We start from the raw sequence: 15,729 nt of genomic DNA, 5'->3' as shown, positions 1-15,729 counted from the left end.
GAGAAGATTTACTCTTCTTATATTTAAGTGAGTATTGTGCCTTTTGTATTAAATCCCGACGCAATATCTGTGTTTCATAGTCAATGTGAAGGTCCAAGGGATACAGTAAAGCTGCAGTAGTGCATCGGAATCTAATACTGATCTCCCAGAAAACGCTCGAAGCAAACCACAAACAAGGAGAAGTTTTACTCATCTTGTACTTCAGTCGGCATTGTGCCTTTTGTATCAAATCCCAACACACTTTCTGTGTTTCATCCTCAATGTGAAGGTCCAAGGGATAGAGGAAAGCCGCAGTCGGATCTCCCAGAAAACGCTCAAAGCAAACCACAAACTATGAGAAGATTTACTCTTCTTGTACCTAAGTCGGCATTTGCCTTTTGTATTAAATCCCGACGCAATTTTTTGGTTTCATCGTCGATGTGAAGGTCCAATGGATAGACTAAAGCTGCAGTAGTGCATCGAAATTTAATATTGATCTCCTAGGTAACGCTCAAAGCAAACCACAGAGAATGAGAAGATTTACTCTTCTTGTACTCAAGGCGTCATTGTGCCTTTTGAATTAAATCTCAACACATTATCTGTGATTCATCGTCAGTGTGAAGGTCCCAGGTATACAGTAAAGCTGCAGTAGTGCATCGGAATCTCATACTGATCTCCCAGGAAACGCTCAAAGCAAACCAGAAACAATGAGAAGATTTACACTTCTTGTACTTAAGTGAGCATTGTGTCTTTTGTAATAAATCCCGACGCAATTTCTGTGTTTCACCGTCAATGTGAAGGTCCAAGGGATAGAGTAGAGCTGAAGTAGTGTATCGGAATCTAATGCTTATCGCGCAGGAGACGCTCAAAGCAAACCACGAACAATCAGAAGGCTTACTCTTCAAGTACTTAAGTCAGCATTGTGCTTTTTGTATTAAATCCCGACGCAATTTCTGTGTGTCATCGTCCATGTGAAGGTCCAAGGGGTAGAGTAAAGCTGCAGTAGTGCATCGGAATCCAATACTTATCTCCCAGGAATAGCTCAAAGGAAACCACAAACATTGAGAACAGTTATTCTTTTTGTACTTAAGTCGGCATTGAGCCTTTTGTATTGAATCCCGACGCAATTTCTGTGTTTCATCGACAATGGGAAGGTCCAAGGCATAGTGTAAAGCTGCAGTAGTGCATCGGAATCTAATAGTGATCCCCCAGGAATCGCTCAAAGCGTACCACAAAAAATGAGATGATTTACTCATCTTGTACTTAAGTCGGCATTATGCCTTTTGTATTAAATCCCGAAGTTATTTTTGTGTTTCATCGCCAATGTGAAGGTCCAAGAGATAGAGTAAAGCTGCAGTAGTGCATCGGAATCTAATACTGATCCCCCAGGAAACGCTCAAAGCAAACCACAAACAAAGAGAAGATTTACTCTTCTTGTACTTAAGTTTGCATTGTGCTTTTCGTGGTAAATTCCGACGCAATTTCTGTGCTTCATCGGCAATGTGAAGGTCCAAGGGATACAGTAAAGCGGCAGTAGATATTCGGAAACTAATACTGATCTCCCAGAAAACGCTCAAAGCAAACCAGAATCAATGAGAAGATTAACACTTCTTGTACTTAAGTCGGCATTGTGCCTTTTACATTAAATCCCGACGCAATTTCTGTGTTTCATCGTCAAAGTGAAGGTCCAGGAGATAGAGTAAAGCTGCAGTAGTGCATCGGAATCCAAACCTGATCAGCCAGGAAACGCTCAAAGCAAATCACAAACAATGAGAAGATTTACTCTTCTTGTACTTAAGTCGGCATTGTGCCTTTTGTATTAAATTCCGACGCAATTTCTGTTTTTCATCGTTAATGTGAAGGTCCAAGGGATTGAGTAAAGCTGCAGTCGTGCATCGGAATCTAATACTGATCTCCCAGGAAACGCTCAAGTCAAACTAGAAACAATTAGAAGATTTACACTTCTTGTTCGTAAGTCGGCATTGCGCCTTTTGTATTAAATCCTCACGCTATTTCTGTGTTTCTTCGTCAATTTGAAGGTCCAAGCTATAGAGTAAGCTGCAGTAGTACACCGAAATCTAAAACAGATCTCCCAGGAAACGCTCAACGCAAACCACAAACAATGAGAACATTTACTCTTCTTAAAGTTAAGTCGGCATTGCGCGTTTTGTATTAAATCCCGACGCAATTTCTGTGTTTCATCGTCAATGTGAAGGTCCAAGGGATAGAGTAAAGCTGCAGCAGTGTATCGGAATCTAATACTGATCCCCCAGGAAACGCTCAAACAAACCAGAAACAACGGGAAGAATTACTCTGCTTGTACTTAAGTCCTCACTGTGCCTTTTGTATTAAATCCGGAAGCAATTTCTGTGTTTCATGGTCAATGTTAAGGTCCAAGGGATAGAGTAAAGCTGCAGTAGTGCGTCAGAATCTAATACTGATCTCCCAGGAATCGGTCAAACCAAACCACAAACAATGAGAAGATTTACTCTTCTTACACTTAAGTCGGCATTGTGCCTTTTGTACTAAATCCCGACGCAATATCTGTGTTTCATCGTCAATGTGAAGGTCCGAGGGATACAGTAAAGCTGCAGTAATGCATCGGAATCCAATACTGATTCCCCATGAATTGCTCAAAGCAAACAACAAACAATGTGAAGATTTACTCTCCTTGTATTTAAGTCGGCATTGTGCCATTTTTATTAAATCCCGACGCAATTTCTGTGTTTCATCGCACAGTGAAGGTCCAAGGGATAGAGTAAAGCTACAGTAGTGCATCGGAATCTAATAGTGATCTCCCAGGAAACGCTAAAAGCAAACCAGAAACAATGAGAAGATTTACTCTTGTTGTACGTAAGTTGGCATTGTGCCTTTTGTATTAAATCAGGACGCAATTTCTGTGTTTCACCGTCAATGTGAAGCTCCAAGGGATAGAGTAAAGCTGTAGTAGTGCATCGGAATGTAATACTGATCTCCTAGGATACGCTCAAAGCTAACCACAAACAATGAGAAGATTTACTCTTCTTGTACTTAAGTCGGCATTCTGCTTTTTGTATTAAATCACGACGCACTTTCTGTGTTTCATCGTCAATGCGAAGGTCCAGCGGATAGCGTAAAGCTGCATTAGTGCATCGGAATCTAATACTGATCAAGCATGAAACGCTCAAAACAAACCACAAACATATAGAAGATTGAATCTTCTTCTACTTAAGTCGGCATTATGACTATTGTATTAAGTCCCGCCACAATTTCTGTGCATCATCGCATTGTGAAGCTCCAAGGGATAGGGTAAAACTGCAGTAGTGAATCGGCATCTAATACTGATTACCCAGGAAAAGCTCCAAGAAAACCATGAACAATGAGAAGATTTTCTCATCTTGTACCTTACTCGGCATTCTGCCTTTAGTATTAAATCCCGACGCAATTTCTGTGTTTCATCGTCAATGTGAAGGTCCAAGGGATAGAGTAAAGCTGCAGTAATGCATCGGAATCCAATACTTGTCTCCCAGGGAACGCTCAAACAAAACCACAAACAATGAGAAGATTTACTCTTCTCGTTTTTAAGACGGCATTGTGCCTTTTGTTTTAAAACCCGACGCAATTTCTGTGTTTCATCGTCAATGTGAAGGTCCAAGGGATAGAGTAATGCAGCAGTAGTCCATCGGAATCTAATACTGATCTAACAGGCTACGCTCAAAGCAAACCTCTAACAATGAGAAGATTTACTCTTCTTGTACTTAAGTTAACATTGTGACTTTTGTATTAAATCCCGACGGAATCTCTGTGTTTCATCGTCAATGTGAAGGTCCAAGGGATAGAGTAAAGTTGCAGTAGTGCATCGGAATCCAATACTTATCTACCAGGAAACGCTCAAACCAAACCTCAATCATTGAGAAGAGTTTCTCTTCTTGTACTTAAGTCGCCATTGTGCCTTTTGTGTAAGATCCCGACCCAATTTCTGTGTTTCATCGTCAATTTGAAGGTCCAAGGGATAAAGCCGAAGTAGTGCATCGGAATCTAATACTGATCTACCAGGAAACGCTCAAAGCAAATCACAAACAATGAGAAGATTTACACTTCTTGTACTTAGGTCAGTATTGTGCCTCTTGTATTAAATCCCGACGCCATTCCTGTGTTTCATCGTGAATGTGAAGGTCCAAGGGATAGAGTAAAGCTCCAGTAGTGCATCGGAATCCAACACTTATTTCCCAGGAAACGCTCAAACCAAACCACAAACAATGAGAAGGTTTACTCTTCATGTTTATACGTTGGCATTGTGCCTTTTGTATTAAATCCCGACGCAATTTCTGTGTTACATTGTCAATGTGAAGGTCCAAGCGATAGAGTAAATCTGCAGTAGTGCATCGGAATCTAATACTTATCTCCTAGGATACGCTCAAAGCAAACCACAAACAATGAGAAGATTTACTCTTCTTGTACTTAAGTCGGCATTCTGCTTTTTGTATTAAATCACGACGCAATTTCGATGTTTCATCGTCAATGTGAAGGTCCAAGGGATAGAGTAAAGCTGCAGTAGTGCATCGGAATCCAATACTTGTCTCCCAGGGAACGCTCAAACAAAACCACAAACAATGAGAAGATTTACTCTTCTCGTTTTTAAGACGGCATTGTGCCTTTTGTTTTAAAATCCGACGCAATTTCTGTGTTTCATCGTCAATGTGAAGGTCCAAGGGATAGAGTAATGCAGCAGTAGTCCATCGGAATCTAATACTGATCTAACAGGATACGCTCAAAGCAAACCTCTAACAATGAGAAGATTTACTCTTCTTGTACTTAAGTTAACATTGTGACTTTTGTATTAAATCCCGACCCAATCTCTGTGTTTCATCGTCAATGTGAAGGTCCAAGGGATAGAGTAAAGTTGCAGTAGTGCATCGGAATCCAATACTTATCTACCAGGATACGCTCAAACCAAACCTCAATCATTGAGAAGAGTTACTCTTCTTGTACTTTAGTCGCCATTGTGCCTTTTGTGTAAGATCCCGACCCAATTTCTGTGTTTCATCGTCAATTTGAAGGTCCAATGTATAGAGCCGAAGTAGTGCATCGGAATCTAATACTGATCTACCAGTAAACGCTCAAAGCAAATCACAAACAATGAGAAGATTTACACTTCTTGTACTTAGGTCAGTATTGTGCCTCTTGTATTAAATCCCGACGCCATTCCTGTGTTTCATCGTGAATGTGAAGGTCCAAGGGATAGAGTAAAGCTCCAGTAGTGCATCGGAATCCAACACTTATTTCCCAGGAAACGCTCAAACCAAACCACAAACAATGAGAAGGTTTACTCTTCATGTTTTTACGTTGGCATTGTGCCTTTTGTATTAAATGCCGACGCAATTTCTGTGTTACATCGTCAATGTGAAGGTCCAAGCGATAGAGTAAAGCTGCAGTATTACATCCGAATCTAATACTGGTCCACCAGGAGGCGGTAAAAGCAAACCAGAAACAATGAGAAGATTTACTCTTGTTGTACTTAAGTTGGCATTGTGCCTTTTGTATTAAATCCCGACGCAATTTCTGTGTTTCACCGTCAATGTGAAGGTCCAAGGGATAGAGCAGAGCTGCAGTAGTGTATCGGAAACTAATGCTTATCGCGCAGGAGACGCTCAAAACAAACCACGAACAATCAGAAGGTTTACTCTTCTTGTACTTAAGTCAGCATTGTGCTTTTTGTATTAAATACCGACGCAATTTCTGTGTTTCATCGACAATGGGAAGGTCCAAGGGATAGGGTAAAGCTGCAGTAGTGCATCGGAATCTAATATTGATCCCCCAGGGATCGCTCAAAGCGAACCACAAAAAAAGAGATGATTTACTCATCTTGTACTTAAGTCGGCAATGTGCCTTTTGTTATAAATCCCGACGCAATTTCTGTGTTTCATCGCCAATGTGAATGTCCAAGAGATAGTGTAAAGCTGCAGTAGTGCATCGGAATCTAATACTGATCCCACAGGAAACGCTCAAAGCAAACCACAAACAATGAGAAGATTTACTCTTCTTGTACTTAAGTTTGCATTGTGCCTTTTGTGGTAAATCCCGACGCAATTTCTGTGCTTCATCGTCAATGTTAAGGTCCAAAGGGTAGAGTAAAGCTGCAGTAGATATTCGGAAACTAATACAGATCTCCCAGAAAACGCTCAAAGCAACCGGAATCAATGAGAAGATCAACACTTCTTGTACTTGATTCGGCATTGTGCCTTTTATATTAAATCCCGACGCTATTTCTGTGTTTCATCGTCAATGTGAAGGTCGAAGCAATAGAGTAAAGCTTCAGTAGTGCACCGGAATCAACTACTGATCTCGCAGGAAACGCTCAAAGCAAACCACAAACAAAGAGAAGATTTACACCTCTTGTACTTAAGTCGGCATTTTGCTTTTGTATTAAATCCGACGCAATTTCTGTGTCTCATCGTCAATGTGAAGCTCCAAGGGATAGAGTAAAGCTGCAGTAGTGCATCGAAATCCAAACCTGATCTCCCAGGAAACGCTCAAAGTAAACCACAAACAATGAGATGATTTACCCTTCTTGTACTTAAGTCGGCATTGCGCCTTTTGTATTAAATGCCGACGCAATTTCTGTGTTTCATCGTCAATGTGAAGGTCCAAGGGATAGAGTAATGGTGCAGTAGTGCATCGGAATCCAATACTTATTTCCCAGGGAACGCTCAAACCAAACCACAAACATTGAGAAGAGTTACTCTACTTGTACTTAATCGGCATTGTGCCTTTTGCATTAGATCCCGACCCAATTTCGGTGTTTCATCGTAAATTTGAAGGTCCAAGGGATAACGCTGCAGTAGTGCATCGGAATCTAATACTGATCTCCCAGGAAACGCTTAAAGCAAACCACAAACAATGAGAAGATTTACTCCTCTTGTACTTAAGTCGGCATTGTGCCTTTTGTATTAATTTCCGACGCGATTTCTGTGTTTCATCGTCAATGTGAAGGCCAAGGGCAAGAGTAAAGCTGCAGTACTGCATCGGAATCTAATACATGTCACACAAGAAACGCCCAAACCAAACCACAAACAATGAGAAGACTTACTCTTCGCGTATTTAGGCGGCATTGTGCCTTTTGCATTAAATCCCAACGAAATTTCTGTGCTTCATCGTCAATGTGAAGGTCCAAGGGATAGAGTGAAGCTGCAGTAGAGAATCGGAATCTGATACTGATCTCCCAGAAAACGCTCAAAGCAAACCAAAAACAATGAGAAGATTACCTCTTCTTGTACATAAGTCGGCATTGTGACTTTTGTATTAAATCCCGACGCAATTTCTGTGCTTCATCGCAATGTGAAGGTTCAAGGGATAGAGTAAAGCTGCAGTAGTGCATCGGAATCCAATACTTATCTACCAGGAAACACTCAAACCAAACCACAAATATTGAGAAGAGTTACTCTTCTTGTACTTAAGTTAACATTGTGACTTTTGTATTAAATCCCGACGCAATTTATGTGTTTCATCGTCAATCTGAAGGTTAAAGGGTTAGAGTAAAGCTGCAGTAGTGCACCGGAAACTAACACTTGTCTCGCAGGATACGCTCAAAGCAAACCACGAACAATGAGATGATTTACTCTTCTTGTGCTTATGCCGGCATTGTGCCCTTTGTGTTAAATCCCGACGCAATCTCTGTGTTTCATCGTCAATGTGAAGGTCCAAGGGATAGCGTAAAGCTGCAGTAGTGCATCGGAATCCAATACTGATCTCCCAGGAAACGCTCAAACCAACCCACAATCATTGAGAAGAGTTACTCTTCTGGTACTTAAGTCGCCATTGCGCCTTTTGTATTAAATCCCGACGCCATTTCTGTGTTTCATCGTCAATGTGAAGGTCCAAGGGATAGAGTAAAGCTGTAGTAGTGCATCGGAATCCAATACTTATTTCCCAGGAAACGCTCAAACCAAACCACAAACATTGAGAATAGTTACTTTTCTTGTACTTAAGTCGGCGTTGTGCCTTTTGTATAACATCCCGATCCAATTTCTGTGTTTCATCGTCAATGTGAAGGTCCAAGGAATAACGCTGCAGTAGTGCATCCGAATGTAATACTGATCTCCCAGGAAACGCTCAAACCAAACCACAAACAATGAGAAGATTTACTCTTCATGTATTTAAGTCGGCATTGTGCCTTTTGTATTAAATCCCGATGCAATTTCTGTGTTACATCGTCAATGTGAAGGTCCAAGCAATAGAGTAAAGCTGCAGTAGTACATCGGAATCTAATACTGATCTCCCGGGAAGCGCTCAAAGCAAACCAGAAACAATGGGAAGATTTACTCTTCTTGTACTTAAGTCGGCATTGTGCCTTTTGTATTAAATCCGGAAGCAATTTCTGTGTTTCATCGTCAATGTGAAGGTCCAAGGGATAGAGTGAAGCTGCAAGAGTGCGTCGGAATCTAATACTGATCTGCCAGGAAACGCTCAAAGCAAACCACAAAGAATGAGAAGATTAACTCTTCTTGCACTTAAGTCGGCATTGTGACTTTTGAATGAAATCCTGCCGCAATTTCTGTGTTTCCTCGCCAATTAGAAGGTCCAAGGGATAACGCTGCAGTAGTGCATCGGAATCTAATACTGATCTCACAGGAAACGCTCAAAGCAAACTATAAATAATGACAATATTTACTCTTCTTATACTTAAGTCGGCATTGTGCCCTATGAACTAAACCCCGACGCGATTTCTGTGTTTCATCGTCAATGTGAAGGCCAAGGGAAAGAGTAAAGCTGCAGTACCGCATCGGAATCTAATACATGTCACACAGGAAACGCTCAAAGCAAACCACAAACAATGAGAAGACTTACTCTTCGTGTATTTAGGCGGCATTGTGCATTTTGCATTATATCCCGACGCAATTTCTGTGCTTCATCGTCAATGTGAAGGTCCAACGGACAGAGTAAAGCTGCAGTAGAGAACCGGAATCTGATACTGATCTCCCAGAAAACGCTCAAAGCAAACCAAAAACAATGAGAAGATTACCTCTTCTTGTACTTACGTTGGCATTGTGCTTTTGTATTAAATCAGACGCAATTTCTGTGTTTCACCGTCAATGTGAAGGTCCAAGGGATAGAGTAAAGCAGCAGTAGTGCAACGGAATCTAATACTGATCCCCAGGAAACACTCAAAGCAAACCACAAACAATGAGAAGATATACTTTTCTTGTACTTAAGTTGACATTGTGCCTCATGTATTAAATCCCGACGCCATTTCTGTGTTTCACCGTCAATGTGAAGGTCCAAGGGATAGATTAAATCTGCAGTGGTGCATCGCAATATCAATACTGATCTCCCAGGAAACGCTCAAAGCGAACCACAAAAAATGAGATGATTTACTCTTTTTGTACTTAAGTCGGCATTGTACCTTTTGTATTAAATCCCGACGCAATTTCTGTGTTTCATCGTCAATGTGAAGTTTCAAGGGATAGAGTAAAGCTGCAATAATGCATAGGAATCTAATACTGATCTCCCGGGAAGCGCTCAAAGCAAACCAGAAACAATTGGAAGATTCACTCTTCTTGTACTTAAGCCGGCATTGTGCCTTTTGTATTAAATCCGGAAGCAATTTCTGTGTTTCATCGTCAATGTGAAGGTCCAAGGGATAGAGTGAAGCTGCAAGAGTGTGTCGGAATCTAATACTGATCTCCCAGGAATCGCTCAAAGCAAACAACAAAGAATGAGAAGATTAACTCTTCTTGCACTTAAGTCGGCATTGTGACTTTTGAATGAAATCCTGCCGCAATATCTGTGTTTCCTCGCCAATTTGAAGGTCCAAGGGATAACGCAGTAGTAGTGCATCGGAATCTAATACTGATCTCCCAGGAAACGCTCAAAACAAACTATAAATAATGACAATATTTACTCTTCTTTTACTTCAGTCGGCGTTGTGTCTTATGAACTAAATCCCGACGCGATTTCTGTATTTCATCGTCAATGTGAAGGCCAAGGGAAAGAGTAAACCTACAGTACCGCATCAGAATCTAATACATGTCACACAGGAAACGCTCAAACCAAACCACAAATACTGAGAAGACTTACTCTTCGTGTATTTAGGCGGCATTGTGCCTTTTTCATTAAATCCCGACGCAATGTCTGTGCTTCATCGTCAATGTGAAGGTCCAAGGGATAGAGTAAAGCTGCAGTAGAGAATCGGAATCTGATACTGATCTCCCAGAAAACGCTCAAAGCAAACCAGAAACAATGAGAAGATTACCTCTTTTTGTACTTAAGTCGGCATTGTGCTTTTGTAATAATCCGACGCAATTTCTGTGTTTCATCGTCAATGTGAAGCTACAAGGGATAGAGTAAAGCTGCAGTAGTTCATCGGAATCCAATACTTATTTCCCAGGAAACGCTCGAACCAAACCACAAACAATCTGAAGATTTACTCTTCTTGTTTTTAAATCGGCATTGTGCCTTTTGTAATAAATGAGGACACGATTTCTGTGTTTCATCGTCAATGTGAAGGTCCAAGGGATAGAGTAAAGCAGCAGTAGTGCAACGGAATCTAATACTGATCCCCAGGAAACACTCAAAGCAAACCACAAACAATGAGAAGATATACTTTTCTTGTACTTAAGTTGACATTGTGCCTTATGTATTAAATCCCGACGCCATTTCTGTGTTTCACCGTCAATGTGAAGGTCCAAGGGATAGAGTAAAGCTGTAGTAGTGCATCGGAATCCAATACTTATTTCCCAGGAAACGCTCAAACCAAACCACAAACATTGAGAAGAGTTACTCTTCTTGTACTTAAGTCGGCGTTGTGCCTTTTGTATAACATCCCGACCCAATTTCTGTGTTTCATCGTCAATGTGAAGGTCCAAGGAATAACGCTGCAGTAGTGCATCTGAATGTAATACTGATCTCCCAGGAAACGCTCAAACCAAACCACAAACAATGAGAAGATTTACTCTTCATGTATTTAAGTCGGCATTGTGCCTTTTGTATTAAATTCCGACGCAATTTCTGTGTTTCATCGTCAATGTGAAGGTCCAACGGATAGAGTAAAGCTGCAATAGGCATCGGAATCCAATTCTTATCTCCCAGGAAACGCTCAAAGGAAACCACAAATATTGAGAAGAGTTACTCTTCTTGTACATATGTCGGCATTGAGCCTTTTCTATTGAATCCCGAAGCAATTTCTGTCATTCATCGTCAATGTGAAGGTCCAGGGGATAGAGTAAAGATGCAGAAGTGCATTGGAATCAAATATAGATCCCCAGGAAACGCTTAAAGCAAACCACAAACAATGTGAAAATTTATTCTTTTTGTACTTAAGTCTGCATTGTGCGTTCTGTATTAAATCACTACGCAATTTGGGTGTTTCATCGTCAATGTGCAGGTCTAAGGGATAGAGTAAAGCTGAAGTAGTGCATCGGAATCTAATACTGATCTCCCAGGAAACGCACAAAGCAGACCACAAACTATGAGAAGATTGACTCATCTGATACTTAGGTCGGCAGTGTGCCTTTTGTATTACATCCCGATGCAGTTTCTGTGTTCATCGTCAATGTGAAGGTCGAAGGGATACATTAAATCTGCAGTGGTGCATCGTAATATCAATACTGATCTCCCAGGAAACGCTCAAAGCGAACCACAAAAAATGAAATGATTTACTCTTTTTGTACTTAAGTCGGCATTGTGCCTTTTGTATTAAATCCGGAAGCAATATCTGTGTTTCATCGTCAATGTGAAGGTCCAAGGGATAGAGTGAAGCTGCAAGAGTGCGTCGGAATCTAATACTGATCTCCCAGGAAACGCTCAAAGCAAACAACAAAGAATGAGAAGATTAACTCTTCTTGCACTTAAGTCGGCATTGTGACTTTTGAATGAAATCCTGCCGCAATTTCTGTGTTTCCTCGCCAATTTGAAGGTCCAAGGGATAACGCTGCAGTAGTGCATCGGAATCTAATACTGATCTCCCAGGAAACGCTCAAAACAAACTATAAATAATGACAATATTTACTCTTCTTTTACTTCAATCGGCGTTGTGTCTTATGAACTAAATCCCGACGCGATTTCCGTATTTCATCGTCAATGTGAAGGCCAAGGGAAAGAGTAAACCTACAGTACCGCATCGGAATCTAATTCATGTCACACAGGAAACGCTCAAACCAAACCACAAATACTGAGAAGACTTACTCTTCGTGTATTTAGGCGGCATTGTGCCTTTTGCATTAAATCCCGACGCAATTTCTGTGCTTCATCGTCAATGTGAAGGTCCAAGGGATAGAGTAAAGCTGCAGTAGAGAATCGGAATCTGATACTGATCTCCCAGAAAACGCTCAAAGCAAACCAAAAACAATGAGAAGATTACCTCTTTTTGTACTTAAGTCGGCATTGTGCTTTTGTAATAATCCGACGCAATTTCTGTGTTTCATCGTCAATGTGAAGCTACAAGGGATAGAGTAAAGCTGCAGTAGTTCATCGGAATCCAATACTTATTTCCCAGGAAACGCTCGAACCAAACCACAAACAATCTGAAGATTTACTCTTCTTGTTTATAAGTCGGCATTGTGCCTTTTGTAATGAATGCCGACACGATTTCTGTGTTTCATCGTCAATGTGAAGGTCCAAGGGATAGAGTAAAGCAGCAGTAGTGCATCGGAATCTAATACTGATCCCCCAGGAAACACTCAAAGCCAACCACAAACAATGAGAAGATATACTTTTCTTGTACTTATGTTGACATTGTACCTTATGTATTAAATCCCGACGCCATTTCTGTGTTTCACCGTCAATGTGAAGGTCCAAGGGATAGAGTAAAGCTGCAGTAGTGCAACGGAATCTAATGCCTATCTCGCAGAAAACGCTGAAAGTAAAACACGAACAATGAAACGATTTACTCTTCTTGTACTTAAGTCGGCATTGTGCCTTTTGTATTAAACCCCGACGCAATTTCTGTGTTTCATCGTCAATGTGAAGGTCCAAGGGATAGAGTAAAGCGGAAGTAGTGCATCGGAATCTAATACTGATCTCCCAGGAAAAGCACAAAGCAGACCACAAACAATGAGAAGATTGACTCTACTGATACTTAGGTCGGCAGTGTGCCTTTTGTATTACATCCCGATGCAGTTTCTGTGTTTATCGTCCATGTGAGGGTCGAAGGGATAGATTAAATCTGCAGTGGTGCATCGTAATATCAATACTGATCTCCCAGGAAACGCTCAAACCAAACCACAAACAATGAGAAGATTTACTCATCTTGTACGTACGTCGGCATTGTGGCTTTTGTATTAAATCCTGACGCAATTTCTGTGTTTCATCGTCAATGTGAAGGTTTAATGGATAGATTAAAGCTGCAGTAGTGCATCGGAACCCAATACTTATCTCACAGGAAATGCTTGAACCAAACCACAAACAATCTGAAGATTTACTCTTCTTGTTTTTAAGTCGGCATTGTGCCTTATCTATTAAATCCCAACGCGATTTCTGTGTTTCATTGTCAATGTGAAGGTCCAAGGGATAGAGTAAAACTGCAGTAGTGCATCGGAATCTAATACTGATCTCCCAGGAAACGCTCAAAGCAAACCACGAAAAATGAGAAGATTTTCTCATCTTGTACTTACGTCGCCATTCTGCCTTTTCTATTAAATCCCGACGCAGTTTCTGTGTTTCATCGTCAATGTGAAGGTTCAATGGATAGAGTAAAGCTGCAGTAGTGCATCGGAATACAATACTTATCTCCCAGGAAACGCTCAAACCAAACCACAAACAATCAGAAGATTTACTCTTCTTGTTTTTAAGTTGGCATTGTGCCGATTGTAATAAATCGAGACGCGATTTCTGTGTTTCATTGTCAATGCAAAGGTCCATGGGATGCAGTAAAGCTGCAGTAGTGCATCGGAATCTAATACTGATCCCCCAGGAAACGCTCAAAGCAAACCACTAACAATGACAAGATTTGCTCTTCTTGTCCTTAAGTTGACATTGTGCCTTTTGTATTAAATCCCGACGCCATTTCTTTGTTTCACCGTCAATGTGAAGGTCCAAGGGATAGAGTAAGGCTGTAGTAGTGCATCGGAATCTAATACTGATCTCCTAGGAAATGCTCAAAGCAAACCACAAACAATTAGAAGATAGACTCTTCTTGTACTTAGGTCGGCAGTGTGCCTTTTGTATTAAATGCCGACGCAAGTTCTGTGTTTCATCGTCAATGTGAAGGTCCAAGGGATTGAGTAAATCTGCAGTGGTGCATCAGAATCTCAATACTGATCTCCCAGGATACGCACAAAACAAACCACAAAAAATGAGAAAATTAATTCTTCTTGTACTTAAGTCGGCATTGTGTATTTTGTATTAAATCCCGTCGCTATTTCTGTGTTTCATCGTCAATTTGAAGGTCCATGGGATAGAATAAAGCTTCAGTAGTGCACCGAAAAGTAATTCTGATCTCCCAGGAAACGCTCAACGCAAACCACAAACAATGAGAGGATTTACTGTTCTAGTACTTAAGTCGGCATTGTGACTTTTGTATTAAATCCCGACGCTATATCTGTGCTTCATCGTCAATGGGGAGGTCCAAGGGATAGTGTAAAGCTGTAGTAGTGCATCGCAATCTAATACTGATCTACCAGGAAACGCTCAAACCAAACCACAAACAATGCGATGATGTACTCTTCTTGTATTTCAGTCGGCATTTAGCCTTTTGTACTAAATCCCGACGCAATATTTGAGTTTATTCGTCAATGTGAAGGTCCAAGGGATAGAGTGAAGCTGCAAAAGTGCGTCGGGATCTAATACTGATCTCCCCGGAAACGCACAAAGCAAACCACAAACAATGAGAATATTTACTCTTCTTGCGCTTAAGTCGGCATTGTCACTTTCGAATGAAATCCTGACGCAATTTCTGTGTTTCATCGTCAATTTGAAGGTCCAAGGGATAAAGCTGCAGTAGTGCATCGGAATCTAATACTGATCTCCATGGAAACGCTTAAAGCAAATCACAAACAATGAGAAGATTTACTCTTCTTGTCGTTTAGTCGGCATTGTGCCTTTTGTATTAAATCCTGACGCAATTTCTGGGTTTCATCGTTAATGTGAAGGTCCAAGGGATTGAGTAATGCTGCAGTCGTGCATCGGAATCTAATACTGATCTCCCAGGAAACGCTCAAAGCAAACTAGAAACAATGAGAAGATTTACTCTTCTTGTCCTCAAGTCGGCATTGCGCCTTTTGTATTAAATCCTCACGCTATTTCTGTGTTTCATCGTCAATTTGTAGGTCCAAGCTATAGAGTAAGCTGCAGTAGTGCACCGAAATCTAATACTGATCTCCCTGGAAACGCTCAAAGCACACCACAAACAATGAGAATATTTACACTTCATGTACCTAAGTCGGCATTGTGCCTTTTGTAGTAAATCCCGACGCGATTTCTGTGTTTCATCGTCAATGTGAAGGCCAAGGGATAGAGTAAAGCTGCAGTTCCGCATCGGAATCTAATACATGACACACAGGAAACGCTCAAATCGAACCACAAACAATGCGAAGACTTACTCTTCTTGTACTTAAGGCGGCATTGTGCGTTTTGCATTAAACCCCGACGCAATTTCTGTGCTTCATCGTCAGTGTGAAGGTCCAAGGGATAGAGTAAAGCTGCAGTGGTGCAACGGAATCCAATACTTATTTCCCAGGAAACGCTCCAACCAAACCACAAACATTGAGAAGAGTTGCTCTTCTTGTACTTGATCGGCATTGTGCATTTTGCATTAGATCCCGACCCAATATCTGT

Source organism: Schistocerca serialis, chromosome 8, assembly GCF_023864345.2.
Source record: "Schistocerca serialis cubense isolate TAMUIC-IGC-003099 chromosome 8, iqSchSeri2.2, whole genome shotgun sequence".
In the NCBI taxonomy this organism is placed as follows: domain Eukaryota; kingdom Metazoa; phylum Arthropoda; class Insecta; order Orthoptera; family Acrididae; genus Schistocerca; species Schistocerca serialis.
Note: the sequence above shows the minus strand (reverse complement) of the source record.